Source organism: Chlamydotis macqueenii, chromosome 12 (genome assembly GCF_036417535.1).
Source record: "Chlamydotis macqueenii isolate bChlMac1 chromosome 12, bChlMac1.mat, whole genome shotgun sequence".
Taxonomy (NCBI): domain Eukaryota; kingdom Metazoa; phylum Chordata; class Aves; order Otidiformes; family Otididae; genus Chlamydotis; species Chlamydotis macqueenii.
Genome location: NC_141567.1, coordinates 21,058,685 through 21,086,342, shown reverse-complemented (window position 1 = coordinate 21,086,342; position 27,658 = coordinate 21,058,685). Strand labels below are relative to the sequence as shown.

At 41.2% G+C, this 27,658-nt stretch overlaps 1 protein-coding gene across 6 annotated transcripts in view; it reads left to right on the top strand.

Moving 5' to 3' along the window:
• TJP1 (tight junction protein 1) overlaps positions 1–27,658 on the top strand; it is a 164,858-nt gene that overhangs the window by 26,647 nt on the left and 110,553 nt on the right. Inside the window, exon 1 of one of the 6 annotated variants that reach the window (XM_086756840.1) lies at positions 24,001–24,017. The exons of the other annotated variants lie outside the window; for them this stretch is intronic. The gene's annotated coding sequence lies outside the window, so the exon portion shown is untranslated. Of the gene's footprint in view, positions 1–24,000; positions 24,018–27,658 lie in introns of those variants that run through there. 6 annotated transcript variants of the gene reach the window in all.

The following is a 27,658-nucleotide window of genomic DNA, read 5'->3' as shown; positions in this document are numbered from 1 at the left end:
GTTTTAACTGCCTTGGCTAACGTCAAGTTTTTTCATATTTTAAAGGATTCAGTTGTATGTTTATTCAATATGCCAAGGAACAATATATTCCAATATTTTTTCTTTTGTTAGCCCCTGGTAAACCTGTAACCCTGCGAATGCACTTTACAAACATAGGTGCATCCTGAACCAAAGCTCAATAAGGATGTTTCAGCTCCTCATTGGTTTTATTTTGGCTGCTCTGCCACTTACCTCCTCGCTTCAACAGGAAGGAAACTGCAACTAATGTAAATGCAGAGTGAAATGAGAAAAAAAAATCCATTAATTGAATGGAAATCCTTTAGTTCAGTTTTGTCAATGCCTACTTCTAATCTTAGTTTGCTATTTTTGTCTTTTTATTGCCATATAGTGTTCAGACCTCATTAGTGCTATCTTGCTTCACTTTTAATAGCTTTTCTTTACATCCATTAGTCCTCTAAATGGGATTACTCCTTCTGATGCCCTGCAATCAGAAGGGAATCCTCAGAAGTATATTGTTACAATTAAAAATCAGAGTATTCCTCCCACTAATACAAAGCTTGAATTCTTTGTAATCCTACCTCCCTCACAGATGTGGGAGGTGTGTTGTTGTGTGTGTTGAAAAGATCTAAGCCCAGCCTACACAGGTACCAAAACATTTAAGTAGATATAGAAATCATTTTCAAACTCCTTTTGAATCAAGTTTTCTCTTGCCTCAGCTGGCTTCGTTTCTGTGTCTTGACCTATGCTGGGTTACTGTGTTGAACTTGTAATTCTTTCATTAGTGCTTATCTAAGGAAAACTACAAAATCTGCTGACACGGAGAATTTTGTCAGTTGTATGAGTAAATCTTCTTTAAATGTCAAATTATGTTCCAGGTACATCATTCTTAGCATCACTTCAAGGCTTAAGTTCACCTTGTATGCTGGAATGCATCAGAATGTTGTATAGCACGAGTCATGAAGGAATCTGCAGGCTATCTTTGAAAAAAAAATATTTATCTCTTATTCTGAACTGTGAATCTGAGAATGTTTTAAACAAGACTGAATTGTTAAAAACCATTAATAAAAGAAAACCAAGGACCTAGAACTAGAAGATAAGAGTAATTTCTGTAAGAAATAATTCAGAGGAACTTCTGAACGTTCTCTGGAAATTTTTTAACCTTTGTCTTTTATCTACGTAGAATCGAAGATTCTACTCGTGATTTCACTGAATAAATGTACTTATCTTGGCTTTTGAGCCAAATTGGCTGCCTCTAGATGGAGAGTTACGCAACTGACTGGTGAAATTCATTTGACTAATTCTTCTTACAAAGAGTGGAAGGTGCGATAATAATTCCCTTTGGAACAGAAGCACGCTCAGGGTTAAGCATGTAGGTAGCTCACTGAAGTGTGAGGTACCATCACAGATAAACACCGTTTTCTTTGGAAACTTCTGTTCAGAAAGCAAAGTGTTTTCTTTCCTCGCATTGAATCCTGTTTGATGTTTAGGAGTGGAAAGATCTCTGTGACGTTTTGTGGAGAAGACAGAATGTGTAACATCATATGATAATAGGAATATGATAGTTACATAATGACTCTTTCTGCACTGATACATACTACCAAAATTGTTAAAGTTTAAATATTTGGGTTTGTGATTCATGTTTATACAACACTCCATGGACACTGCAGGGGTACCTTCCTGGTACATGTAGAGAACTGAAAGGAAGGGCAGCTTTAAAAACAGTAGGATGGGAGCACAGCTGGGTTGGATGGTGACCAAGTATCTCAGGAGCCCTGTAGTGACTCGCTGTCATCGCTGTCTCGGCACTCCGATTCCCGAGCAGCCGCTCTCCAGGGCAGCCACGCTGCTGAGCCTGTGATGTATCGGAGCTGACTTGAGCTGCTTCAGAACTGTATGTATCTCAACAGCCACACATTGGTCCCTCTGGCATAGATTGTTCAAGTTTGTTATGTCTTATGGTTGCTGGGTATGCGGTACGGTTTGTTATCGCACTACATTACATAGGTATTACAAGACAAGAAGCGTATCCCTGTGATAGTCCCTGTGAAAGAATACGTACGAGTATGAAATACAGATACTTCACATTTTTCTGCAAATCTTTTCATGTGTCACTTTGATTCTACAACAAAACTTGTTTTCTGAAGTTCGACTTCAGTTCCTAAGAGGCATTGAGCTTCTAGTGATGAATGCTGGTTAACATGACTGACTTTGTATGCAATTTGTTCCCAAATAAATTTTTTAAATTGGAATTTATTTTTTGTGCCTCTGCTACATGTAAGATATTAAACCTTTCCTGATTTTGTTTTATATCTTATCACACCTTTCCTCTTTCATTATAACAGAAAAATCGGCGTGGAAGTATGGATCTCATATTCCTTGTTCCTCCATTTAGTGCTTCGATTACATCATAGATTTTAGCATGTACAGAAGACACAAGCACTGAATACTTTTCTGACTGTGAATGTCTCTTTGCCTCCTGCCATCACAATTGCCTCATGTGCACTTTTTTCGTTGACGCTGATTCTTACTGACCTTAATCCCTCTTCTGAAGAGAAATGCCTGTCGAACCTTGTAATACTGTCAAAAAGCATGAAGTTCAGAGAATCATAGCCTGGTGATGGAAAAGTCCTGTTAGGTCATCCAGCCCATCTCTTGCCAGGACAAGATTCTCCACAGGGATACTCTCTCATGCTCTGTGTACTGGAGAATGGTCTGTAGTTCTTTGGCTGGAAACCCAGAGATTGATCGGTTGCATGTACAGATGTCCCGTTGCAACATTTCTCCTCTGTATTTGCTTAAACTTTGACCTGGAGATCATTCAGGTAACAACCCGTTGTTGATCCAGGGCATTTACATGTGCGTGTGGCTATGGTGTGTCGCATCCAAAAGGCACGAATGAATACTGGCAAAATCCCAAAATGTGGCCGATGTCTGAAGGGACACATGACTGAGCAGACTAGCATCCTGTTTCTGCGCTGGCAGGCAGTTCTTGCCAAGAAGCTGAGTATCAGTGACTCTGTTTATTAGTTTAATGGTATGGCAGATGTCTTCTCAAGTATCTCAGTATTATATTGGGTAAAATTCTGAGCTTAGCAAAGCTGAGTATTTCTTTCAGGTTACCTGACTGTAGAGTGGTATGTGAATCTGTACATCTTACAATAGAAAGTCGTTTGTGATACTGGAGGATGATAAGTAAACCATTAGGGATTGATATTACTGAAAAGCTCTCTTGCTGACTGTAGTCTCAAGTGAACTCTAGATATATCTCAGACTCAATTTATTTAAAATAACTGTAATATGTACCTATTAAAGGTTGAGAGATTCTCAGGAAGAATCCTGATTCATGTAGAAGGTCCTGGGGCACAAGGCTTCTCCTCTGCTACAGACAGCATTGAGCAGAGGCTGGGTTTTGGAGCTTTTAATGTTGGAGGCTTCTATATGTATATTTGTAAGGCTCTTGTCTGAACGGATGAAGTGTTTCTGAGGGACTAGCCCGTAACTGTGAGAGAGGGTTTGGGGTTCGGGATGTTATCTGGGGCTGTGAGGAGCAGTCTGTCACACCTCTCTGGCAGGTTTCTAAGCTGTATGCCCAGTCAATATAGGTTTAGTTTGTAAACTGGCTGTTGTAACTGCCTACTAGCCAGTTATGTTGCAAGCTGTAGGGACAGTGGCTGCCCTGAGTTACTATGCATATAATTAATCCTTAAAATAACTGCTTGTTCCAATGTAGGGAAAAGCTTTAAAGAGATATCTACAGTATAATTTTTTTTTTCTGTAGTGGTTTGATTTAACTACTTAGTACAATAAGGAAAACTAGGGCTTTAATGCTTAGGATTTATGATAGAGCATATAATGTGCCTTTTAAAAATGAGTTTAATCTCAAGGCGTGCATTTTCCTGTTACAAAATCTGCAAAATCTTAATACTAGATATTCTAAAAGTGAAAATAAAAAGTTCATGAACTTCCAAGTTAGTTTAATTGTGCTAAAGGGAAAAATAGCTTTGAAACATTATTTTTTTTTCCTCCAAACACCTTCTGAGAAGACCGGGTCTACCTCACTTTGTCTCATCACACTAATCTTTTGAGGAGAACTCTCTCTTATTAGGTCCTTCAGGAATTCTTTGAGTTGCTGAACACTGAACAACATAGCTCATAAACAGATTGTAAAAAGATGAGTCATACTGAAGATAAATTTTTACCTCTTTGTAAGGAAATTCTGGAGTAGAAACAACTATGGAAGATATCTCTGTTCGTAGGTATGTGTTGAAATCTATGTCCCCTTGTGAATTTTTGGGTGCATTGCACTATGGGAAGTATCAGTTTTATTATTACATCAATATGACAAGTTCTACTCACAAAATCCTTAATAAAATTGATATTTGAAATAATTGAACTATAAAATTCCATATGGGGAAAAGTATCACGACATGCAGAGCTAAGAGCAGGACTGAGGCCAGGGATGGCCTTGCAAGTGCAAACTGCTGTACCATGAGACGTATGGAAATCCGTGTAGATGCAGAAATCTGGATTGTCTTTAAATGTTAATTTTATCTGTATTATTCTCATCAGCAGAAGAAAAATAAAAACTAAATGAAAAAATATGCTTCAGTTTTAGCCGTTAGCATTGTTACAGATAATTTTCTTTTTTCTCCCAGCTAGGATCTGAATTCAATGTCCATGTGAAAAATTGTAAAAATGGATAAGGTTTGGAAAACTCAAGTTCTTAGTTTATTATGTACTCTTAAAACTTTGAGAGTAGTTATTTGAAACAAAAATGCCATGTAATTTATGAAGTTGATGGGAGGTAAAACTTCTGACATTCCTGAAATTTTAATCCCTCTGTAGCGCATGTGATTTCATGTGATCTCTCACCCTCTGAGAAACTGCTTCATTATCTTGCATAACGGTTTGGCAGATCTCCATCTTTGCTCTGCTGAAGAAAGAAATAGTGTTTCTCCAGAAACAAGCCTGAGAATTTACAAGATGGAGAAGGAGCTTCAGGTTTAAAATCCATTCTTAAATAACCACTTGTTTGAAGCTAAGCTTTTTGAATGTGGTCATGTTGCTATTAATATTATAATAGAGTTATTTTTGTAGGAGCTGGATTATTTAAAAAAAAATTGCAAAATATTGAGAAGCTGTTTTCATTCCTAAAATAACAAGCTGGTACTATTTTCCTCTTGTCTTCAGAATCAAACTTTTAATGTTGATTTGATTATCTTTTGTAGTTTGCAATTGGTAACTTCGTTCTGGTCTCTTTTCTAGCTTGTGCTGGTATAAATAGGATCGGAAGCAGATACCTGGTATCATGACAGTTTTACTGTGTTGTAGAGTTACAGGTTGGTTTTTTTTTTTACCCAAAGAAAGATACTGTTCATATTTTATTACCTAACCTCTGTTTCTACAGGAATTTTTTTTCCTGCACACAATTAAATTTAGGACACGGCGTTTTTGGATGGAAAAAATATATATTTAAGACACGCAAAAAATCTGGACCTATAAATTTGTACATTTCTTTTATGTACAAAGAATTCCCAGAGAGTGGCCGAACGTGTGTGGTTCCTCTGTGTAGGGGAGAAAGGCTGCACAGATGGACTTGGTGTGTCGCTTTGCTGTGCAAGGGATTGGAGCTCAGTGTCCAGGGCAAGAAGAAGCTGTGCGGATTCATGGCCCGCAGATGACGTGTAGAGGGTTGCGGTGGGCTGTTGTCGGACTGAGAGGTCTGACGTGTTGGGAAAATTCTGTGCAAGGGCCTGAAGCTGCCCATGGCACTGGAAATTTAGAAAGACTCTGAAAAATGCCAAGGAAAGACACAATTTCTGTTCAGTTGCTGTTGGGGTATGCAGGAAGCGCTCTATACTTTGCTTATTGTTAATTTTTTCTTCTACAGGGACAGATTTAGCCAAATACAGTTCAGAAGTTCAATTACTGTCCCTTTACTGATAGTTGTGATTCTTAAATGCCAGATTTTAAAGGAAGCGTGTCCAGTTTATGCAGCACCTCCAAACCTGTGCTGTGACTCCTGTTGCTGTTGGGATCGAATCGTAACACTGGTAAAAAGAAGGTACACGTTCTTTAGGTCCGAAAAAACCAAGGCACTTGGCTAAAGATTGTTGTGTATGGTTCATGCATCTGTTCATGCCTCTGTGTGTGTGTATGCGTGGAAACCAGAAGTCCCGGGGATTGACTCAAAATGCCGATTTGGAAACATTTATTTTACTATAAACAAGTCAATATCAATCACTGAAGTTTTCATCAGATTAATAATTTACACTTGTGTAATGAGATTTGATTTAGCTATTGTGGATGCACTTGAAACCATTTCAGCTGCACTTAGCTAGTTTTAGTTTAATTTAGTGAATTAATGGATTAATCTAGTTCCTCAGAGTGTTATTGAAATGGACTCAAATGTGTCCACACTAAACTGGATATGAAAGTAGTTTCATTTAGCGAAATAATTCACGTGTACAGCTGTAGCTGATACTTCTGTGTGCGCTGTCTTTGAAGTGGTGTGGGATCAATTCCAGTTACAGTGCTTTTTCAAACTTGTGATGTGACCAAAGGAGCGGACGGCTTCTTTCATTCCACAGAAATGGAATGAATGTCTACCCAAGACACTATCAAATAGATTTAAAAATAGTCAGAGCCATTCGTACTCTGAGTCGCTGTGTTCTGGGGCAGAATTTCTGGCCGCGATGTGAGCGCTGCACTGATGACAGTGGTCGTTGGCTGAAGAGTCGATCGATTCATCTAAAATAAAAGGAGTCAGTATTGATCCAGTAGGTTTAGCCACCTGCATAGGCTTTTTGTTATCTGTGAAATAATCAACAACCAGAAGCATTCTTCAAGTATTACTGCATTCGCTGCTGAGTTGGAAATGTCATCTGCCTCTTGGGAATGGAAATTTAAATCTTGAGAGAAATTAGGAGACTTGTACTCCTAATTCAACGCTTGATTCCTTTGTTCTGCGAGGCTGCCACAGTAAGTGAGTAGTTCGTGCTGTGAAATGGAGTAGAAATAAAAGCCAGTGAACTTCAGCACAAGAAGGTAGAGAGGAGGTTTGTGTCTGTCATGGGAAATGGAGAAACAAGCCCCTTAAAAAGTACGTAAGTAGTGTATTTCTTTGCTACAGCAAAGAGATGAGCTGACCGTACTGCTGATGAGCCAGTGGTGTCCTTAGGATACCAAGGAAATTTCTGTTAAGTAACAGTATCTAAACTTACCAAGAAGCAAGCGAAGTACTGGTAGTAAGACTGGTCTTGTAAACCAAGGTAATTTGCCATTGGCTGAAAATAAAGTTTATAGATCTGACAGAATGAGCCCTGGTGGCAAAACATGCCGTTGGGACCCATAGAGGCTGTAAACATTTTATGATATATGCCAACTCCATTTAGATTTTTTTTTTTTAAAAAAGAAGGGACAAGTGGATGGAGCAGACTGATGTAATATTTGATTTACACTTTATGTAAAATAAGGGATTTTGTGATGGACATGGGTTTATACTGCCCGCTTTAAACATAGTTCTGACTACAGTCACATTTAAAAGATAAACCAAATTTGTCCTCTGAGAGCAGGTACGTGGCTGTAAACAGTAAACTAAAATTTACCTTGCATGCATGTTTTACATATTAGTACAACTATAGAACCACTGAATGGAAATTTTAACAGTTTCAAAAATTTAGTGTGTGTATTTTATTTTATTTTGTGTCTGAGTCTAAGTGTGTTTTTCCACTACAATGCTTTTTGCCCCAGTAAAATCCCTAGGGAACAAGGTGCAGAGAGTTTTGCAATGCACCCCGTTTAGATGAGTTTGTGGTAAGGTCTGAAGTGTGTTAAGCTAGTCAAGGAAGTAAATATTCTCTATTATTGTTCCTTTTCAATGGTGAAATATACCCGATAGAAGATATTATTTTACATTCATGGGAGCAGTTAGACTAGTGCTTAGTGAGCTCTTCTACTTCCCTTTCTACTTCAGATCCACTTTTAATCGTCTCACTTCGTATATTTATCACTAACGTACATGGATTGGAAAATTAAAATTCTTGCCAAAAGGCAAGATGCCGCTCTTTAAAAGTAGCTTCTCTTGGACCTGTCAGTTGATAACTAAGTAATGCATGATTTTTTTCTAGGTCATTTGAGCATATGAGGCAAAGATCTTGCTGATGGTGTGGTTGGTATCTCTTGTCCTATGGCATTTTATCAACTGAAAGATTTCCTTCTTAATTTGACTGATGTTGAGTGAATTATTCAGAAAGTACAGGGCATGAGATGTGCACATGGCATATTGAGGAAAAAGATTTTTAAAAAAGCAAGAAGATCATCAAGGGCTAAGATTTTTTTTTTTTTAAATGAGACAGTATGGAGAAACAAACCCTAAAATTAGATGGGTAATAAAATAATGCTCAAGCAGTAACACTGAAACATTGGGAAGTGATTAAACAGACTGAAAAACTATAGGACTCCCTTTTCAAAAAGCAGCCCTGATCATAACTGCATGGAGAAAAGGCAAGGGCTAGTTTAAAAGAAAGCATGGGAGAAAAAACGGGTCTTTGTTTGGCTTGAGTTGAGCAGTACAAAGTATCTCTTGAAAATGGGCTAGAAAGTACTTCCCTGAGGCAAGCCTTTATCCATCTTAAATATACAAACCCAACAGAAATCCCATGTAAAAACAATTCTATAGAAGGCTGTCCTGAAGTGGAACCACTATGCAAACCAAGAAATACCGCAGATTCCTGGCATTCTCGTTCTGTTGATAGCGCAGTTGGTCACTCCGGCCTTTGTAAGGAGCCAGAGGAGCTGGGCAGGGCTGTGTTTCAATCCCTGATGTCCTTGCAAGACTTTCCATATCAAGAAAGCTGCACATAAACAAACTTCTCCACCAGGAATGGCTCTTGGGAGGGTGAAATTGTTGTTCCCAGCCTGCCAAAACAAATCCTGGTAAGGAAAAGTAAACAAGTCCAGCGAAAGTAGAAAGGTGACTTCTTTGCTTTCCTTTTATTATTCCCCCAGGGAAGGGTGGAGTCAGAGGGAATAATAGTCCATGTTTCCTTTAACGCTTAGAGACAAGGTGATTGCACCAGCAGAGTAAATACCGGCGTTCCATTAATGTCTTGCCGTTTGTGGTTCAGAACGACTTCAGAAGTGGAAGCTCTTAGCCGAATTTTAAATTGTAGCATGTCTCTTCATGGTCTTTGAATAAGAGAATAAATAGCGGGGAGTTCAGTTCCAAAATTGTTTTATAATATTTAGATTCTGATTGAGATTTTTAAATTTTGTTTGAAGTTTTAAAGCAAATTATAAGTGATGTTGTGACTTAATTTAATGACAGTTATAATCTTTAGACACCTTTGTAGAAACAAATAAGGCTTACCTGACATCTTTGAAACACAAAGGACCTGTCCACTTATTTGTACAGCTGACCAGCTTCCAGGATTAGCAGTTTCACATATCACTGCCAATTTTGTGTTTTGGTTGTCACTGTATTTGGCTGTAGACAGTTTAATACCACCGTGCCTGCTGGGCTGTGCCAGAGTCCCCCTGGCTGTCGGTGAGGTTCTGTGGGTCCAGATATTTGAATCTTCAGTGTAAAAATAAATTTCAAAGATACAAAAATGCAAAGGGCCAAATTTAAGTTGCATACATTTTGGTAGAACTCGAGGAGGCTTACCAGAGAGTTTGCTCGGTGTCTGTAGGCACGACCTGGCGATGTAGCCACACTTTAACAGGCAAGCAGGAAAACGTCTTGTGCTGATAATGGTCATTTGCTCACAGCCGGCTCAAAATACGTCTGTAAGTTAGAAATGTTTTACTAGTGTCTCTGCGTTTTCTGGTCATTATTCTAATCTCTTGAGCTGAAGCCTTGTTTCAGTTGGCAGACACCTCCCCACTGTTCTGCGTTCACACCGAGGAACGGAGGTTTTTAGAGATAAATTTGCTACTCCCACAGTGCTGGTCTAGCGTGAGGTATTACGCATTCCAATCTCATATAGAAAGCATAATGTGCATTCCTGTCATGTGAAACAGGGCAGGTTATATACGTTAGGTAAACATTCTTAACATTTTCTAAAATTATATATCTTTCTTTCAACGTGCTTACTTTTAAGTGTAAAGTGTAGGAGACGAGGCTTCTGCGCTCCTTATTTGATTTTTGGGAACCACTTTTACATTACCTGCTTATTTCAGAGGAGGTTTCAAAGTACCGTGTTGGAGCAGCCCTACCGCACACTGCCGTTAGCTGATAGAAAAATCAGCTCATATCTGCAGCGTTCTTCCAAGGCATTTTTTCCTATGATTTACCTTTCAATTGATCGCTCCTCTTGTGGAATTATTTATAGTTTTAATTGAGGAAGAATAAGAAATAATACCTCTCTGTTCATAAAGTGGCACATTTGCTGAGCAGTCGCAATGTTTGGAGCCTTGCCAGTTGATTTGTCGCTGGAGGGAAAAGTTAGGATCTAGACTGCAGCAGACTTTGTGAAAGCAACTTCATCGCCTACCAGTCAGCCATCCTTCTCGTGAACAGAAGTATCTGCAGTGGGGAGGGGACAGTCTTCTCCTTCAGTCCAGGTATCAGTAGCTCAAGAAAAACTACATCAAAATCTACGTTAGGTACAGAAGTTGAGGAAGCAAGCTCTCTTGCTGTTCGTATGGAACAAACGTGTTGTGTCAGTAGTGAAGTCTTTCTTTGGAGATAGAAAATTAGCTCTATTAAGGAGAAACGCTGCTGAAACTGGGTGGTACAGTGCCATCTAGCCATCTCCAGCTTAGCGGTGTTTACTGCTGTTTGCAGTGGTAACACTGAGAGACCTCAGCTGGTGATAGCGTCTAATTGTGCTCGGAGCTCTAATTGTGTGTGTATATCCAGAGTTAGAGGCAGCTCCTGCCCTCGGGAGTTTACACAGTTAAATATAAAAGATGGGCAAAGCAAAGGAAGGAAACATGTAAATAGTTGTTCACCAGGGCAACGGATGGCATCCGGCCAGGCTGCCGCTGGACCTCCAGGCGCTAAATGACAGTGCCTTAGGAAAAAAAAAGAAAAGGAAAAAGAAAAGTTGAAGGAGTAAACCTGCTATTTTATTTTGAGAGGGTGAATACACAAAAATAGATTTTCCTACCTGTTTCTTTTAGACAGCTTTAAGTAGGATGCCTCTGGCTTTCCAAATGCACCCCCTAGATTAAATTTCTCATGATTTGTGTGTGTCTTGTGGAATATATCTTAATATGTATTTTAAAAGTGTCCAGAGTGGACAGTGTTTGGATTGAGCTTTTCTGGAGCATTAGAAATATCCTCCAGATGGCAGAGTGACTGCTTCAGTGTACGTACAGTAGATGGGGATACGGTTTTATCCCTCACTACAAAACATTCCTGTTTGCAAATTGGTGTCGGATAAAGTAACTGATTTTTTTTTTTTTTTTTTAAAGCAATTTTGGTCAGAGCCTGTGGGAAATTACACAGTTCAATATATTTGCTTGTTATGTTCAGGGTGCTGATGGAGTACCTTACTTTTTTTCTATTCTTAAATAACTAAAAGTCAGAATAAAACTTATTTGTATGTGGAGTGACTTCAAAGATTTCATTAACAGTACAAAGAAAATGGATATACCAGGAGTATGTGGGATGTTTCCAGGTCATGTTTCACATTCCATTTATTGCTGCCCAGCACAGTAATAGTGGCAGGAAAGCTTCAAAATTAGACAAAAGGTGAAGCAAATTCTGTTTTGACATTTATCTTTTATGTAGTGCACTCTAATTGCCAAAGAAAATTAACTCCCCTTCCCTTCAGAAATCTTCCTTGATAAATGTTGCTTCAATAAATTCATGAGTGCCATCTTCATATGTTTTGACTCCTGTGCCTAGCATCTGTCTCAGCTTCTTCAATACACATCTCTGGAGAACGCATTATTTCATAATGCAGACTTAAATTTCAATAGAGAAGGTCATACCATGAAATTGTTAAAAATATTTTAGATTTCTTCTAATGCAATTTTCCTGCTGAAAGCAGCAGAAAAAAAAGAGAGAATCTTGTAACTCTCCGGGTCGATATGGTGCAGGGAAGTGATAGTTCATCTACCACAGAATGTGGTATTGGTGCCATTTTGGCATCTTCACAGAATGATTTGGGTGGGAAGGGACCTTTAAAGGTCATCCAGTCCAACCCCCTGCAAGGAGCAGGGCCATGATTTTGGCTTCTTCATTTGTGGAGAAGCAGCAGAGAGATGGATGCATCCTTCCGCTGTTGCTTCTGAGTCCTGCAGGATGGGAAATGATTTCTAAACCAGCATTTTGATAAATAAAACATGAAATACTCTTGAAAGATGCTTGTCCAGAGTTCTCCCGTGCTTAAGTACAGGATTTGCTTTGGGAGCTGGTTTGACACATCTGGATGCACAGCATGTTAGCTGAGGGCAAACAGCCACTGCGGTGATAAGGGACAGCTGGGTCCTGCTGGCTCAGCACACTGGAGGCCGGCGCGAAAGTGCTGACACGGCATCGTGGCCGCAGTTCCCAGGTGATCACTCCCTTGCCTGTGACATTAGAAATGAGCGGAAAGTTGGCTCAGGAATCACTCATGCAAACTCAGAGAGAGAGAGAGAAAGCAAAAGGGAAACCACGGCTGACTCTCTGAAGAAGAGGCAAATGGGGAAGTTTCTCCATTACAGAAGTTTTGGCCAGTTAATTCCGTTCATAAAATCAAGTTAGAGGTAAGTTCAGGTTCAGGTGTGTACCTTCCATCTACTGCTATACCCTGATATAAAGAAATAAAAAAAAAAAATGCACCATAAATTTTATTTAAATTCACATAACCTGTATAAATGCAGATTTTTTTCACATTAGCTCTCATCCTCTCATGCTTTCTGTCCGTTTTTATCTTTTTGCTGATTCCAGGGGGATCAGCAAAAGGAGGAGGAGGAACACACAAACTTCCACTTGGCTTATAGCCGTTATTTATCATCTCGGTATGCAAACACCTTCAGTGGGTTTTTTTTGATTGGTAGAAAGAAAAATTTGGAACACTTGAGCAACTCAAGACTTTATATAATTTTTTTTTTCTGTACTTTACCATGGATTTTATAGTTTGGCAAGTAAAAGTTGAAATACATGCAGAAAGGAAGAAATGTTCATAAATGTTTTTTAGGTTAATGGCATACTACATTCGGCTAGAGCACTAAAGCAATTCCAGAGGGTTTTTATTTGTTCAGAATTCTAATCATAGAGTTAGGCCTTGGCACCTCATGCTTTTACAGAGTTTGGAAACAAACAGTAAATGTGATTGAAAATATTAATTCCTGCATTGATTTCCAAAAGGGCATGTATGGTTACTCAAAATATCAACAAAAATGTTGTTAAAATGAGAAATCGTATTCTGAGATAAACTTTTCTCTGTTTATGTCTGCACCAAAATAGGTAAAGTGTGTACAAATTGAAGTTTGCAAGCAGCATTTTTTGTGTTTAATCTGAATTAGATGCCTTAACTGCCAAAGGCTGTCGATGTGTGCTGCTTGCTAATATAGTCGCTCATCTGGCAAAATAGTTTAAAGATATGTTGTCTTTTACTGCATTGTGCTTTAGCAAGACAAACCTACAGTATATAATATCTCAAAATTAAAATTAGGACTCATTAAATAGTACAGAATTTAAAAAGTTAAAATCCAGTGACAGTATACTGTTTCTTTTGTGGTTTGTTTGCAGAAGTGGTAGAGGTGCTGTATTGTTATTAAGGATATGATATAGCACTACGTAAATGAGATTATTTAGCGATGGACATCTCCATATCTGTCAATATTTGGAAGTTGTAAACAGAGATACTTGGGAAGAAAAGAGGAAAAACCTTTTAAACTATTTTAAAATGTATTTACTTAGAAAATATTGTTGTAAATGCGGAACAAGAGAGTTAATTATTCTGCTTGGAATTCTGGAATATTTATATTAAGACTTAAATTTAAAATATAGAAGGCAGACATTTCAACTTGGCTTTGGTCACCAGCACAGATGTCAGACGCAGAGAGGGCTGCAGGATTTTAGCAAAGGCTAAAAGGCGGTTCAGAACAGGAAGGGAAGGAGTTAAGGTGTTTAGGTAAGTTGGATATATTCAGTTTGGCAGTCTCTGATGGAGTTCATCCTAGACTACTTAGGGAAGCAGCTGAAGCAATCTCGGAAGCATTAGCAATTATCTTTGAAAACCGATGGAGGATGAGGGGGAGAGGTCCCAGCGGTCTGGAGATGCACATAGTACAGTTTGTCTCTTTAAACAGGAGAAAAAGAAGAGCTAAGGACTTAAAGACAAAGGAGCTTCCCTAGTGTCAGCAAGATACCAGACCCAATTGTTTAACAGCCAGCTCATAGCATCTTGAGGGTAGTAAGGTGGTAAAAACATGGAATGTGCCTTTGTGGTGTATAAATTATATCAAGGGAAGTTCCTTGCTTTTTTTTTTAGTAGTTAAGTAGCCTGCTAGATGAGAGAAAGTCAGGGTGGTGTTACGTATCTGACTTTAGTGAGGCTCTGAATACAGTTCCAAGTGGCGTTCCTCATGGCTCAATATTGGGCCCGGCCCGGTTCAACATCTTTGTCAGGACATGGACAGTGGGATAGAGTGCACCCTCAGCAAGTTCGCCGACGACACCAAGCTGTGTGGTGCTGTCAACATGCTGGAGGGGAGGGATGCCATCCAGAGGGACCTGGACAGGCTGGAGAGGTGGGCCCGTGCCAACCTCATGAAGTTCAACCAGGCCAAGGGCAAGGTCCTGCACCTGGGTCAGGGCAATCCCAGGCACAAATCCAGGCTGGGCGGAGAATGGATGGAGAGCAGCCCTGAGGAGAAGGACTTGGGAGTGCTGGTGGATGAGAAGCTCAACATGAACCAGCAATGTGCCCTTGCAGCCCAGAAGGCCAACCACATCCTGGGCTGCATCAAGAGCAGTGTGGCCAGCAGGTCGAGGGAGGTGATTCTCCCCCTCTACTCTGCCCTGGTGAGACCCCACCTGGAGTACTGTGTCCAGTTCTGGAGCCCCCAACAGAAGAAGGACATGGACCAGCTGGAGAGGGTCCAGAGGAGGCCACAAAGATGATGAGAGGGCTGGAGCTCCTCTCCTGTGAGGCCAGGCTGAGAGAGTTGGGGCTGTTCAGCCTGGAGAAGAGGAGGCTCTGGGAAGACCTTAGAGCAGCCTTCCAGTGCCTAAAGGGGCCTACAGGAAAGATGGGGAGAGACTCTTCAGCAGGGCCTGGTGTAACAGGACGAGGGGTAAAGGTTTTAAAGTAGAGGGAGGTAGATTTAGATTGGATATTAGGAAACAATTTTTTACACTGAGGGTTGTAGAGCACTGGCCCAGGTTGCCCAGAGAGGTGGTGGATGCCCCATCCCTGGAAACGTTCCAGGCCAGGTTGGATGGGACTCTGAGCAACCTGATCTGGTTGGAGATGTCCCTGCTCCTTGCAGGGGGGTTGGACTGGGTGGCCTTGAAAGGTCCCTTCCAACCCAAACCGTTCTGTGATTCTATATAACATTCTGATTAGCAATGTAATGAGGTAAAACTAGAAATCCACTGTAAAACTGTTTGAATAACGTGCTCAGGGCACTGCTGTCAGTGGTTTGCCGTCAGAAAGGGTGGCTGGTCCAGATGGGGTTCAGCAAGCGCTCATCCTCCCGTCCCCGTGAGGACGGTTTTCATGCATAGATTGTATGAGGGCGCAGAACATGTGGTTGTAAAACATCTGGGTGATAGCAACGTGAAACTGGTTCTAAGTCCATTGAGGGGCAGGTTGGAATTTGAAATGATCCTGTTTAATTGAAGAAATGGTCTGAGATCAGTAAGACATAAATTAGTAAATTCAAAAGCAGACAAAGAAGAAATCAGATGCAAAACATGAAATGCAAAATAACTGGTTGGCAGCAAGAATGCAAAGGATGAATGGGGAATTGTGGAGGGCCGCACGCCGAGTACGTCAACACTGTGATGCTGTTTCAAAAAAAAAAGCAAACATTGTTCTGAAGTACATTCATAGGATTGGCAATATCAGATGCATTAATGAGCATTCCTCTGAGGCCGGGGTAATTTATTCGCTTTTTGGCTCCGCCCTTAGGAAGAAGCTGGATAACTCGGTGTACTGAAGAGAGCAGCAAATATGGTATGTTTAGAAAAAATTGCCAGATGGGGTTTTGTTAAACCTAGAAAAGGGAAGAATTGAATAAACATCACTTTTCAAATAGGTAAAAAGTTGCTGAAACATAAACAGAACCATTGTTCCCCAGAACCACTGGCTGGAGGATCGGAGCTGTAAACTGCGTTGTTTGCAGCAAGAGTGGTAGAGCCAGGTCAGCTCAAAATCCATCAATCCATCGTTTTGTCTTGTAGCTCTTTCCTGTCACGTGTAAGCGGAGTCACGAACTGTGGTTTTGCTCTGCAGCCTCACCTGCTTTTGACCGTGCAGGCTTGCCAGATCATTTGCTGTGATCTGGCAAGGGATGTGTGGCCCCGCAAAGACGGCGATGGGGAGGGCAGCATCTCCAGAACAATTCCCGTGGCTCACAGCTTGCTCCTGAAGACTCCTGGGGAAAAAGGAGTGGGCCTTGGCCTGGGGGAATTGTCCTTCAGGCTGTCAGTCCGGCCCTGCTGGGCTAGGTGATCTCTTGATGTCTCTTACAACCTCTAATTCTGTGATTCTTTGGTTATCTAAATGTCATTTTCTGTGGTCAGACTTAGGGGCTAAGCCAGCAAGTTCTGTTTCAGACTTTTCACTTTGTGGTTCGTTGGCTAAACGAACCGTTCTGGTCTGTTGGCTTACTGGGGGTGATAAAGACGTAGCTAGTCAGTACTCGGTAGGGAAGAAGAATATTTCCTTGGCATTCTGGTTAAAATAATTTTTCATTTGTGTGTTCATATGTTTCCCTAAACCACTTATGAGCTGGACCCTGTAATTATCCAGAATGTTCAGTTTCTCTGGTGCTGGTTCGGTACTGGAAGGACTGGTTACTCAGCTGGTGCGTCCCAGTGAGTCCCTCTGCATCAAAACAGAAGCTCTGGTTTAGACTGTTGGAGAATCTTCATGCCACCTGCCGTGGGTGCCTTGAGTTCCTGTGGTAAGCCCTTGCTAGCGGCTCAGCACGTTTTAATTCCTCTGTGCCCATCTACCTGGGGCAGCTGCGTTCCCCTACGGTCAGAATCCAAGCAGATGGATAGAGAAGATGTATAGGGTGAGCTTATCCTTGGCTGCTGGTTTTTTGAGTATACTGGATGGAAATATGTGAGTTGAACTCCCTCCTGTGAATGATGCGAGTATCATGAAGTCCCTGTCTCCTTACGTTATAGAAATATTCCTTGTTACCGTAGCAGCAAGCAGGCATTTCAAGCAAGGAGTAGAAATCTTTTCCTAAAAGTGACGTTAAAGCATTTTTAGTCACCTGCTGTTTTACTCTTTTCATAAACAAGATGATAGGATGTTTATACTCAAACTTCCAGCCTGGACTATTTTGGGGAGAGGGAGAACATCGTTAGAGGTCACAAGTTGAGAAGCTCTTAGTGAATGGCTGCATTAGAGTACATGGAAACACTGCGTCTCTCCGGGATAGCGTGCTTTCCTCAGTCATGTACTATTTAAAATAAAAGGGCTTTTAGTTCAGTGTAGGCAGAGCAATTAGGACTCCCCTAGCGGGAGGTATATAATTATTTTGGAAAATAAGAAGCATCATCAGAGAACTTGCTTAACGCACTCGGCTAATTTTCTAAGTGTTGAGAGAATTTTCCGGTCTTTGTTGTGTATTTAATACCAGGTATTTCTGATTCCTGTCTCAAGACTTCTTCTAAGGGGCCAAAAATCCTATGTAGATGAAATGTAGATGACATCTTACAAGATATAATATTTAAAGCATTGATAACAGTAGCAAAGAGGCTGTGTCACTAGTAGAATATAATAACAGAAATATCTCAATTTATGTATGTTGGGGTGCGGGGAAGCTCTTTCCCTTTCACTGACAACCTAGGGTTTGGTTCAAAGTCGAGGTCCGGCAGTGGGAGAAATTTGTTGTAAGTGCATTGTTTATTTTGTTAGTGATGAAAAAATCATAATAAGCAAAAACATTTCCTGGAAAAAGGTGGAATATAAGAAACCAGAGGTTTGGTGGACTTTCTGAAATGATGTACTTGAAGTGTTGGTGTAGAAGATAGTTGCCTGGTATGTAGCTGTTTCTGGAGTACTACATATTTCTCAATTTAAATAGAAGGGTGAAATGGTCTCCCAGGATACAGAGTCTTGGGAGCTGCAGAGTCTTGGGAGCTGCAAGATCCCCATGCTGAGTTCATACTCAAACAGAGCAATTTTGTGCAAATTCTTGAGCAGATCCTATGCAGCTGACTCTAGTAAACCGTAACCACGTTCTGGATCGCTGTAGGAACCAGGTGAGTAGTCTGTGCTACTGTCTGTGGTTACAAAGGGGGTTGCCCCATCAGCTGAGGAAGCAACTGTTTCCTGGGCTGGCGTCGGTTGGTGCTCCCACTCCTGTAGTGCTGTGCCACCGCCAGTGAACGTAGCGGTACTTCTGAACTGCCAACAAACCCGAACGTGAATGTCCTGGAGGAAGAAAAGAAGATGCTTTCATGATTTCCTCCTGCATTTGCCGAGCCAGGGAGTGGTTCGCAAGCTTCGGAAGAGATGAAAAAGATAGACGTGTGTCGTTAATAAAATCTGCCTAGCTACCTCTGTTGATTGCACTGAGCAATCTCAGAGAGAGCTACTCAAGTAGCAGGATATCTCTGTGGTAGGACTCCCTTAACTAAATCTGCCTGATTCCATTTCATTTTACCTGGGCAGATGTGTCTGACGCCTCTGTCCCGCACTCTTTCCTTAATGTCTTTGTATGTTCTGTTGTGAGACGCCAGCTCGGCCCCTCTTTGCTATGTTAGCAGCACATTTGGAACCCATCCTTGTACAGAGATCGGTAAACCCAGCTCCTGACCTCTGCTGTGGTTGCGTAACTTGAGATAACTGCGTTATCTCCTAGACAAGAATAGCTTTGAGGGGCTTGGTGTGCCCAGGTGGGTCCCAGTAACCCAAAGGAACGAGCTAGTGGCCAAGCTGGGAAGGAACATGGCTGGCTAGCGATGAGGAGGAAGGTTATATTCTGTATAAGAAATCTGGAAGGTGACAGAGCCAAATGTCTGGAATGCTAAAGTGGAGAGAAAATCAAGTAGGCACTTTTCTGGTGACCACAAGCCCACAACTGTCAGAAGCACGCTGCGCACTCCCCCCACTGCTTCCCCATGGTGACAGATGTCCTACTTCTGCGATTCAAAAATCTGGTCATGCTAACTTATGAATTATACAAGGAAAAAAATACAAAAATAACTTCACTCGTCACTGGAAAGAAGCTACCTCTAGGCTGCAACACTGTCACTGTTTAATGGTGCGGGACAACTGTATAGAGCACTTGTGACTCCAGGAAAATGTTAAGCATAAGATAGCTATTCATTTTATTCATTTTTAAAAAATGACCAGGCTGCTAACACTCTTAGCGTCGCATGTAGGGAAACACAGACACGTATGCATTGCTTTTCCACGGCCACGTGCTTTCAAGGCATTTTCTCCTTTATCGGATTGAAGACAGTGCCGTAGTGCTCGCTCCTATGCTGACCTAGGGGGAAAAAATGACTTACTGGATCGTTACCACGAGCGTTTCTAATAACACCCGCACCTTCTCCCTGTTGACCTTCTCTCCAAACAGATAGCCAAGCTAATCCTGGGGAGTCTGAAGGAAACAGTGAACTACTTTTCCAACAACTCTGATTGCAAAAATATATTTGCTTTGATTTATGAAAATTTAAAATCTTTTGGGCATAGGGGATCAAACTTTGTGCATACTTAGTAGCGCTTTTTTGCATTATTTATGTCTTCAACTGCGAACAATAGCAGCAGCATTTATACTGGGGAGATAAATTGTGCAGTCAGACGTGGCTGGAGTTGGTTGTCTGTGGAATAAACTTTCCCCACTCCGAAGGAGGTAAAAATACTGTAACAAAAGAGGTTCTGAAAAAAAATTTGAACAGAGAAAAGTACATAGGAGTGGCAGCCCAATGCTGGAAAATAGTGCAGTACTATTTTCTAGCGATGTGCCAAAAAAATTGGCAAACATTCAGGTATTGTGGCCTGAACTTGGGTGGGATTGATGTTTTACTATAACTGCCTTTTCCACGTACATAAAAAGTAGCAAATACTCAATGTTGTGAAAGGAAGAGATGGATCTAACCCTCTCAGTTCATGGAACTAAGTGAAAAGCGTTAGAACTCCTTTGCTCGTTTTCATTCTGGGTAGCAAGTATCAATTGGAAATAATTAATCCATCCATCATTTTTGTCTCTTGTGCACAAACATCTTTATTGGTAGTTTAAGTATCCCAGGACAGAAGTAGCAGAAAATGTAGATGGGCCCCTCTCCTCTTTGTCTCCTCCATGACACAATCCCATGATTACACCTCCACATCCCGCACAGTTCCACAGACGTGTGGCTTTCCGGACCATAAAAATCGGAAGGCTTTGGCGGCTTTGCCACAGGCCAGCATTTTTGGAAGTGCTCAGTTGCTACACTCGCTTTCCATTTTCTGTGTAAGTGCTATGAAATTACTGCTTTGCCCCTTCCTCCAATTCTCTCGTGGTTAAGTGCCGTACAAGGTTTCCTGCAATCCTAGCAGCGATTTCTTTGCACGGGGCCTAGTGGGAGAAGGAGCAGTTTGCAGATGACATTTACAGGTTGAGATGGTGGCACACGTTCAGGGCTAAGTGGAGCTGTCAGACACTAATTGGTTCCCATGTCAGCCTCCTGCTACACGTGTAAGGTGGATATGGAGAATTACAGCCTGCCACTTGCCTGGCGCAAAGTTGGTTTCCACAGTTTGAATACTCTCGCTAATCATCTCTCTGCGTGGTACGTGCTGTAATAGACTAACAGACCAGCAAAATACTTGTTTGTAGAGGTTTTTAAGTTTTGATATGCGTTTGAAGATGAATAGCATTCAAAATCTTGGTCGCTGCTTCTGTCAAGGGAAACGTGTCTGCGCAACGCAATGGAATATCTAACTGTAAGTGCTGCCGTTGCGAACTGTCTGCTGCAATTGCTGGTAAAGCTTTGATTAGAACAGCCAGAGCTGAGACTCCTTTCTGGGTAGATGCTGTACTTGGATGACCTTAGAGGAGAAAAAAAAAATCCCGTCTTGAAATGTTCTAAGTGTATGAACAGGAAGTGCATGCTTTTCACTCTGATTCCTTCAGTGGACTTTACACAAAAATAACCTGCCGTTGCTGTGAGGTTCGTGGTGCAGAGGGTTTTCACCGGAGCGGGGCTGGCTTTGGCAATTCTCTTTCATCCTTAGTCTCCCAGGCCACGTGGTGTTTCTCGTGGCAGTAGGCTCGGGCTGTGTTTCGGAATGCAGAGCTGTGTGGATGCACGTGGGTGTGAAAGCAGGAGCGTTTACTTTCCAAGTAATTGAAATGCATGAAAGAATAAGTGTGCATTTTTTAGTATAGAGTTGCATCTGCTATAGCAAGCTGATCTGTAGTACCTAAATAACAAACATGCCTGGGAAAACAAGAAGTATAACTGTCCTACACGTTTTGAGCCCCTGTCTTTGTTCAAAGCCATGCTGACTGTCCCTCCCAGCTTCCTCTAGAGTGCTCCCAGCTGCTTTGGATATCGCTGCGCTGCCGCACAGTAACTGAGAACTCACCCAGAAGCTGTTCACACCACCTTTAGCAACGTTCCAAATCCAGCCTCTGTTATATATTACAGTCAGAAAAGTAAAAAAAAAAAATCAGATTCCACTATATTATCACTTACGTATCTGCAAAGTACTTTCTCGGTGCGTTGGTACGTATGGCATGAAGAAAGATGAGCTGTTGCGCTTTTTCTTTCCTGAAAATTTCTTTATGCAGGCTTCTGCTATAGGATTACAAGCTGGCAGAATAACGCCTGACAGGAATTGATAAAGAATTGCAACATGAATCCCTGCAGGGCACATTGGGGCAAGTTTGTTATAGGAACAGCCTTCCTCTGTTTACACGAACAAAAGCCGGGCTTGACAGTTTCACTGATCAGCAGCTTCGGGAGTGTGTGAACTCACTGTTGTTCTGTGGGGCTTTTTCTACCGTTTTCTCTACGGTAGCAACAATCTCCCTTTTTCAACTGTTCTCTTTCAGAGTGTTCTCACCCGGATTCTCGCTGCTGTGCAGTACTTTCCAGCGCGCAGCTTATACATAGAGCATCACTGATGGAATTAAACTTCTTTTGCCTTGCACATTGATTTATAAATAAGAGCAAGTGAAGAACTTTAATAGCGGGGGAAAAGCGTGTGGTGATTGTGGCTTGGTTTTCTTGTACTTTCCACTGAGATTTATTTCCACAGTTATTAGGCAGCAATTGATTTAAAATGAAGTCGTGCTGTGAGTGAGAGCAGGTTGCACCCATGTTAGTGCTGACAGAGAAACAGTTCCATGATAACTTCTGTTTGGGCTGAATTTCAGCCACTCTGTCGTCATCATCCTTGTGCAGGGAAAGCGATCCGTTTCAGTCGTATAGCTCCTCAAAATCCAGACAGGCTGATGAATCTGGACGTGCTTGTTCACGTTGAAAGAAGGCATTTTATTTTCCAGAGATTTTAGTCCAGGGTTCTGCAGAGACACAGTGTAGCACCTCTGTTTAAAACTGACATTGCACTTATTGTGCTCACGGCGTATGCAGATGAGAGATGAGTCATTAATTTTTAGTCCTTCTGCTGAGCCCCAGCAGAGTCTTGTTCCGTAGCAGCGCTCCATGAAGCTCCTGTGCCTTGGAGGACAGGAGCGCGGCATCTCCTCGGCTCGGTCTGCTCTGCGCTCTCTAGCCAGTGGTAGAATTCACATGACCGTTTCCAGCCCTGAGTAGACGGAAGTGGCTTCTCTCTGAGAGTTAAAAGGTGAGCATAGAAACTAATTTCCAATTATTATTGCCCAGTCCTGACAGCATGTTGACTCATGACACAAGAATACAGCAGTGGAAGATCTCATGGTGATTTTACACTGTTTTCATTCCGCTGACATCAGTCATTTTTTACTGTCACCAACAAGAACGTCCTTTGACAGAGGCCCAGTGAGAAGGTGAGACCAGTTGTGTATTTTACGTTGCCTATGACATCATCAGAAAGGTTCTGGTTCTTTATCCGTTTTGCAGAATTACTCAAATCATGCTAACTTCCCTAAACTCAGAGTAGAAACGCCTTTTGATACGTGACATCTCAAGTGACTGTGTAGATAAGAATGTAGATAGAATCAGGGTTTTTTCTTTGATACTTTGATTTTAAAAACATCTGATAAATTCTTTAAACATGGAGGTACTGCTTCAGTGCATATTTCCTGTTAGTCGCTTTGCAGTTGTGCTGTAGCACTGGACCTCAAGAAATGTAATACCAATTGTCCATGGTTTTTTTCCTTCCCTTTCCCTTTTTTCCCTCTTTCCCTTTTTTTTCTCTTTTCCTTTCTGTTCCTTTCTGTTCCTTTTCATTCCTTTCTCCTCAGTTTAGGGTGTGACTGTACAGAAAATTACCCTCTCTGGCAGACGGAAAACAGAACTCCATCACAACAAAAATTTGCAAGGCTGCCGTAACTCCCCCTGATTTGTATTTTAAAAAGAATAATTTTCCTAACCATATGCTGCAAAAATTTGCATCAAAATTAATGAGAAGCGCAGCAGCATTTTCCATGGTAGTATGGTCAAACTTTTAGTCCAAATTAAAAAAGACTTTAATCTATCATTCAGCTTCTTGTTATTTGCTTTTCCTGCTACACCCACTTCCCCCACTTGAAATTATGATTAAACAAAGAAGCAGCAGAAACAGTTGCAGCCAGAGATTCTTGTGTGCCCCTTCTTTTGCCTTGACTTCCTCTCATTTGTTGCCGGCAGTCTCCGTGAGAACAATTGTAGCAGAAGCGGCTTCAGGTTACCATTTATTCGAAAAATTTGTGCTGCTTCTGAAACTCTTTGTTGCAAGAGCAAAATACGTGAGGTAAGCCCAGCTTCTGTTCTGCAAGTGCTGCGATTTTGAACAGCTTGACCGTGCTGAGCAGGAGAAAGAGGTGCGGCCAGGGAATTGCTGGTTCAGTTCAGAAGATTCAATTCACAGCCTTCATTCTCCTGAAGATGGGTGACCGGTGGGCCCAAGGGAATGTTTAGGCTCCATTTCTGCACATTGTTTCTTTTTGTGTCCGTTGCACACATTGTCTTTCCTAATCAAGCTATAAATTCACTTCTCCAACCGGTCTTTTTCAAAGCAGAGTTTTATTCTTTTCCTAGTACCTGTTGTAAATCTAATTTGGATAGGTAGTACAGTCATAAATGATACTGTGATTTCCAGGTAACTTCCCCATGTTAGATAGCCCTTCCATCCACCTACTCCTGTCTCAGTTCACTCCCCAGACTGCAGAACTGAAGAGAGAGATGGAGGAGGCAGCTGAGGACTGTTCCATCTAGCCAGTGTTGTCTGGCCTCTGGAGCTACAGGCGCGATCCAAACCAAAGTATTGTTCAGACTCGGAAGCAATTTCTTACAAAGGACAGGAAACCGCACACGTCAGGAGAGCTGTGCGCTCAAGAGAGGGAAATGCGCTTTGTAAAATGGTAGAGGGTGCAAACAGCAGTCCCTGGACACAGTTTTCGTAAATGGCAAGGTAGGTAAAACTAGAACCTAGTTCATGGTTCTTGTGAGGCTGATACCCATCCATCACACCATCAGGTGAGCAGACAGTTCCGTGTGGAATTTGCCTTTTTGTGTACAGGAACAGATATATTTGCAAACACTAGTTTAGGAAGCTCTTTGGAAAATGTGATTAAAAGGCGGAGAGGAAATCGTACGCCTTTATGAACGGTCTGCTCTGACAGTTTCATATCTCGAAAGTCTTTCTTCTTTTCTGCTGAGCTAATTAGGATTTCATATAACCTAGTGTCATCATTTAACTTATAGGATAGTCATTCTCTTTAGAGAATTATGCTATTGAAGCATGTTCTAATCAGCCGGTATTAGTCCTATTGTGTGGAGTATTAGCAGTAGAATGTGTGTGGGGTTTGGGGCGTGTGAAAAGGAGTCAGACTTTAAATACCAAACCAGACCAAGAGCTATTCTTCTGGTACACACAACCGGGGATTTATCAACACTGCTGGTTTTTTCAACTTGTGCATGTGACTCTTTTATGCTTAACTATAAATAGAAAAAACATGCAAGCACTGGTGTAACCTTAGTCTGTTTTCAGTACGTGTTTAAATGATCTGGCGTTTGCTTAGGGACTTCAAATTCCTCATTATATATGTAAAGAAAATAAGTAAATAGTTTTGTAAGTCACACGAATTATACAATTTAGTTCAAAATCAGGTTTTAAGGTATTTACTCAATTGCTTATAAATCATACAAGTTCTGACAAGTCTATGAAAAATACTGTGGGGACATAGTTTTTAAAAAGTTCAAACAATATTATTTAATTTATGGCATTTAAAATTGATAATACATGCCTCACTTAGCATTGCCTAGGTGTGCAGTGTGAGCACGTTACCGTGGACCTGGTTAAAGCTGCATTAGTTAGATCTCAAGTGTGTATTACTTTCAAAGCCTATCCGTTTTGGCTGATCTATTCCGTTCATTTTGTGGCCTACAATGTATGTTTTGGAAAGGCTAAGCAAGACTGAGGATTTGTTGATTTATTTGGTTTGAGGGCATTATGCATTCTCTTGTTTGAGCAATACTTAAATAAATCATTAACTGAGATATCAGCTGTAAAAATAATTTCCAAAGGAGAGTGCAGAAGAAATTGGCTTTGACCGACCTGATCTGTGAGCACGTGAAATCCGACTTCCGAGCGTTTGCAGCAGCGTTGTTTTCTTCATTTTGCTGAGCTCGTTGTTGTGCACCTAGGAAAGGAAGTCCTTTATGCGCACATCTCCTAATTAACTTGGCAGTGAGCCGGCAGGCCACTGGGTAGGGTGGGGAGCTCATGCAGCTGTGTAAGATGGTTCATCCAGGCTTCGGAGCAAATCGAAGAGGGAAGCCTTTCCTGCAGCCTGGCTGGATTCGTAACACATGCAGTTAAATTAATAGTATTTATATATTTTTGTACATATCTTACATTTATAGGCACATATACATTGTATGTATCTTACATTTATATATGTAAGATTGCAATGAAGTCCCTAGTAAGACAGCAGAATGGAAAGAGAGACTGTACTCTAATTCTAACTGTCTGCCAGAGGCCATAGGATTTGATCACGCTGTTATTTACGCAGGTGTTACTGCTGCACAGGACTGCACCAAGACAGAGCAGTAAGATGGTTTCTGCTCAGAGATCCTACAACTGAAGTAAAAACCGAGAGGCGAGTGATGCTGCAGAAGGGGCAGCGCAGGGAAACAAGGAGAGAGCGTTGGTCAGTATGGCAGGAGTGCCCTCGCACCTTCTCCCTAATGCCTGCCGAGGTTTTGTAGACAGAGGAGAAATTCAGAGTTTTACTGAAAAGAAGGTACAAAAACGCTGATGTGGAAACTTAACGAGCCGTAGTAGAGGCTGACATTTTTGCCAAATGGGAGAGGAGAGCTGCCATTTCAGCGTTGAAGGAGATCTGATTGGTAGGTGGATTGAGGAGGTGTTCATGTAAGGGAAGGACATGGACACGGTGGAAATAAAGGCAAACTTTTTACTCTTGCCTTACTCAGAGTGTGTTGCATATTTTTCATACAGTACTATGGCAGTATCTAGTTGTCAATCATCTATAAAGTTTTTCTTGCTCCACATATATGTTTAAATAGATAGCAAAATAAAAATGCTATTTTCTAATTTTTGAAAATGCTTTACAGTACATTTAATTGAACAGGAAAAAATCTCAATAAGTAGAAAAACAAATGGTGTCAGTTCAGGATTTCATCAGACCTGGCGTTCATAAAGCACCCTCACTTACAAAGACAACTTTAAGTAGCTTGTAATAGCAGAGCTACTCGGATCACGGCCTAGATGAAAGAGGCTGTTCCACCAGGAGTATCAAATTTAAACTAGTCACCTCGGGTTTGGCTTCTGAAATATGACAAGAGAATCAATGACTGCTGCTGTTAAAAGGCTGAGGAAGCCTTTGGCTTGCTAACAGTCTGGATACTTACAATTTTGAAGTCTTTTCATACCAAGGGACTATTACGATGAAACAGTAGCTTTAAATTAAGTACCATCATTCCCTCAATTTATCCTGAAGGAGAGAAGTAATTAGGCTTGTTTATCTGAGAGAAATGAAAGATCAAATTACAGGGAATGCCCCTAAACTGACCCTGTAACTAACTTGAGTTTACCAGAGACTTCATCTTTTTCAGCATTTTACCTCCCGTTCTTTTCAAGCATGTTCCCTCTTGCTGTTTAAACTGGAAAATGCCAAACTGTGGACTAAATTTGTGTATTTCCCTGTTAGCAAAGTCAATGATCCCATGCTTCAGAGATCATACATCCTCTTTTTTTTTTTTTTCCTATAATGGTTGGTACAATACTCCAGCAAAGATTTTGAACTTGAAGTGTTATGTAGAATAAAGGCAGCAACCTTATTTTTTGTTAGTAGGGTGATGTTCCTCTGACTCTTGCTTTCTCTACATGCCTATTATTTTCCTGCTTACTCCAGGTGAAAGCCAAAT